The 3,382-nt window shown below is 44.6% G+C and overlaps 1 pseudogene; it reads left to right on the top strand.

Moving 5' to 3' along the window:
• The first annotated feature begins 287 nt into the window (after nt 1-287).
• Nucleotides 288-834, top strand: LOC136386332 (elongation factor 1-alpha 1 pseudogene; annotated as a pseudogene).
• Nucleotides 835-3,382: the final 2,548 nt, after the last annotated feature.

Here is a 3,382-nt window from a genome sequence, read left to right as displayed (position 1 = left end):
TTTTCTTATTTTGTTTCTTTCTTCTTTCTCTCTCTTTTTCTCTCTCCTTCTTTCCTTCCATCCTTCCATGGAAAAAGCAACAATTCTTTATAAAAATAAAATTACTTAAGTATTTCTTTTTCACAATGGATTTGCCACCAGAGCACAAGTATCACAAAAATCATAGCTAAATCTAAGCCAAAATTGGAAAGAAAAAGACTCATATCAATGTCATCATTGGATGCATAGTTTTTGGCATGCCTTCCACTACTTGCCATTTGACCTAAAAGTGTGATGGGATTGACCAAAGAACCATCAAAAATTTTGAGAAGGAGGCTACTGAAATGGAGACGAGCTCCTTCAAGTATGTGTGGGTCTTGGATAAACAGAAAACTGAATGTGAGTGTGGTATCACCATTGATATCTACCTGTGGAAATTTGAGACCAGCAAGCATTATGTGAATATTATTGGTACCCCAGGACACAAAGGCTTTATTAAAAATGTGAATACAGCTACACATCAGGTTTACTGGACTGTCCTGATTGCTGCTGCTGGTGTTGCTGAATTTGAATTGAGTATTTTCAGGAATGGGCAGACCTTGATTACGCCCTTTTGAATTGTACAGTGAGTAAGATACAACTGATTGTGTTAACAAAATGGATTCCACTGAGCCACCCTACAGTCAGAAGAGATATGAGGAAATTGTTAATGAAGTCAGTACCTACATTAAGAAAATTGTATACAACTCCAACATGGTAGCATTTGTGCCAATTTTTTATTGTAATAATGACAGCATGCTGAAGCAAAATGCTAACATGTCTTGGTTCAAGGTAGAAAAGTTACCCATAGCCTGACCCAGCAATGGTGCAGTGGATAGAGTGTCGGACTGGAATGCGAAGGACCCAGGTTTGAAAACCCGAGATCACCAGCTTGAGAGAGGGCTCATCTGGCTTGAGCACGGGCTCACCAGCTTGAGTGCGGGGTTGCTGGCTTGAGCATGGGATCATGACATGACCCCATGATCACTGGCTTGAGCTCAAAGATAGCTGGCTTGAAGCCCAGGGTTGCTGGTTAGAAGCCAAAGTTGCTGACTTGAGCAAGGGTCATTTGCTCTGCTGCAGACCCCTGGTCAAGGCACAAATAAGAAAGCAATCAGGCCCTGGCCGGTTGGCTCAGTGGTAGAGTGTCGGCCTGGCGTGCGGAAGTCCCGGGTTCCATTCCTGGCTGGGGCACACAGGAGAGGCGCCCATCTGCTTCTCCACCCCTCCCCCTCTCCTTCTTCTCTGTCTCTCTCTTCCCCTCCCGCAGCCAAGGCTCCATTGGAGCAAAAGATAGCCCGGGCACTGGGGATGGCTCCTTGGCCTCTGCCCCAGGCGCTAGAGTGGCTCTGGTCGTGACAGAGCGACGCCCCGGATGGGCGGAGCATCGCCCCCTGGTGGGCATGCCGGGTGGATCCCGGTGGGGCGCATGCGGGAGTCTGTCTGACTGCCTCCCCTTTTCCAGCTTCGGAAAAATACAAAAAAAAAAAAAAAAAAAAAGCAATCAATGAATGACTAAGAAGCCGCAACAAAGAATTTGGTGCTTCTCATCTCTCTCCCTTCCTGTCAGTCTGTCCCTCTTTCTCTCTTTCATTGTTTCTGTAAAAAGAAGAAAAGTCACCCATATAGAGGGCAATGCCAGTGAAACCATGCACTTGATTGAAGTTTTGTTTTGCATTCTGCCACCAACTTGCCCAACTGACAAGCCCCTGCATTGGCCTTTCCAGTATGTCTACAAAATTGATGATATTGGTACTGTCCCTGTGGGTCAAGTGGAGAGCAGTGTTCCCAAATCCACCATGGTAGTCACCTTTGTTCCAGTCAGTGTTACAACTGAAGTAAAGTCTGTTGGGATACATCATGAAACTTTGAATCAAGTTCTTCCTGGGGACAATATGGCCTTCAATGTCAAGACTGTCTGTCAGAGACGGTTGTCCTAGCAATATGACTGGTGACAGCAAAATTAACCCACCAATAGAAGCAGTTGACTTGATGGCTCAGGTGATTATCCTGAATCATCCAGGCAAATTAGTGCTGGATAGGCACCTGTGCTGGTTTATCACAGAGCTCATATTATTCCCAAATTTGCTGAGTTAAAGGAGAAGGCTGATTCTTCTTCTGGAAAGAAGAAAGAAGGCCCAAAGTTTTATTTTTGTTTCTTTTTTAATCTGATAACACTGCCATTGTTGATATGGTTCCTGGCAAGCTCATGTATGTTGGGAGTTTAAATAACTATTCTCCTCTGGGCTGTTGTGCTGTTACATTAGGCAGATAGTTGCTGTGGGTCTCATCAAAGCAGTGGACAAGAAGAGAGCTGGAGCTGGAAAAGTCACCATTTAGTGCATTTATTTCTTTCTTTATTTTAAATTTAAATATTTTATTTAAAAAATTAACATTAACGGGATGACACTGATCAATAAGAGTACATAGGTTTCAGATGAACATTCCTATAGCATTTGAACTATTCATTATATTGTATATCTATTCCCTCTAGTCTCCTTCCCCCTCCCCCACATTCCTTTCCCCCTTGTAACCACTTCACTTTTATTTATATCCATAAGTCTGTTTTATATTCCACTTATGTGTGAAATCATACAGTTCTTAGCTTTTTCTGATTTACTTATTTCACTCAGTATAATGTTCTCAAGATCAATCCATGTTATCATAAATGGCACTATGTCATCATTTCTTATGGCTGAGTAGTATTCCCATTGTTCAATAAAAAATTATTTAAAGTCCTTTTATTTTTTTTTATTTTTTTATTTTTTGTATTTTTCTGAAGCTGGAAACGGGGAGAGACAGTCAGACAGACTCCCGCATGCACTCGACCGGGATCCACCGGGCACGCCCACCAGGGGGCGACGCTCTGCCCACCAGGGGACGATGCTCTGCCCCTCCGGGGCGTCGCTCTGCCGCGACCAGAGCCACTCTAGCGCCTGGGGCAGAGGCCAAGGAGCCATCCCCAGCGCCCGGGCCATCTTTGCTCCAATGGAGCCTCAGCTGCCGGAGGGGAAGAGAGAGACAGAGAGGAAGGAGAGGGGGAGGGGTGGAGAGGCAGATGGGCGCCTCTCCTGTGTGCCCTGGCCGGGAATCGAACCCGGGACCTCTGCACGCCAGGCCGACGCTCTACCACTGAGCCAACCAGCCAGGGCCTTGAAGTCCTTTTAAAAATAATTTTTATTGATTTTATTGGTGTGATACTAGTTAACATAATTATATAGGTTTCAGGTGCCTAATTCTACAACACATCTTTGTACACCATATTGTGCATTCATCTCTGTGGGGAAAATAGTTGTGGTTAGGCTTACTTGCTGGTTTCCTGACTGAAGAACTTTGCAAGATTTATGCGTGTGTCTGTGGCAGA

Source organism: Saccopteryx leptura, chromosome X, assembly GCF_036850995.1.
Source record: "Saccopteryx leptura isolate mSacLep1 chromosome X, mSacLep1_pri_phased_curated, whole genome shotgun sequence".
Classification (NCBI taxonomy): domain Eukaryota; kingdom Metazoa; phylum Chordata; class Mammalia; order Chiroptera; family Emballonuridae; genus Saccopteryx; species Saccopteryx leptura.
This window is presented reverse-complemented; position numbering and strand designations above follow the sequence as displayed.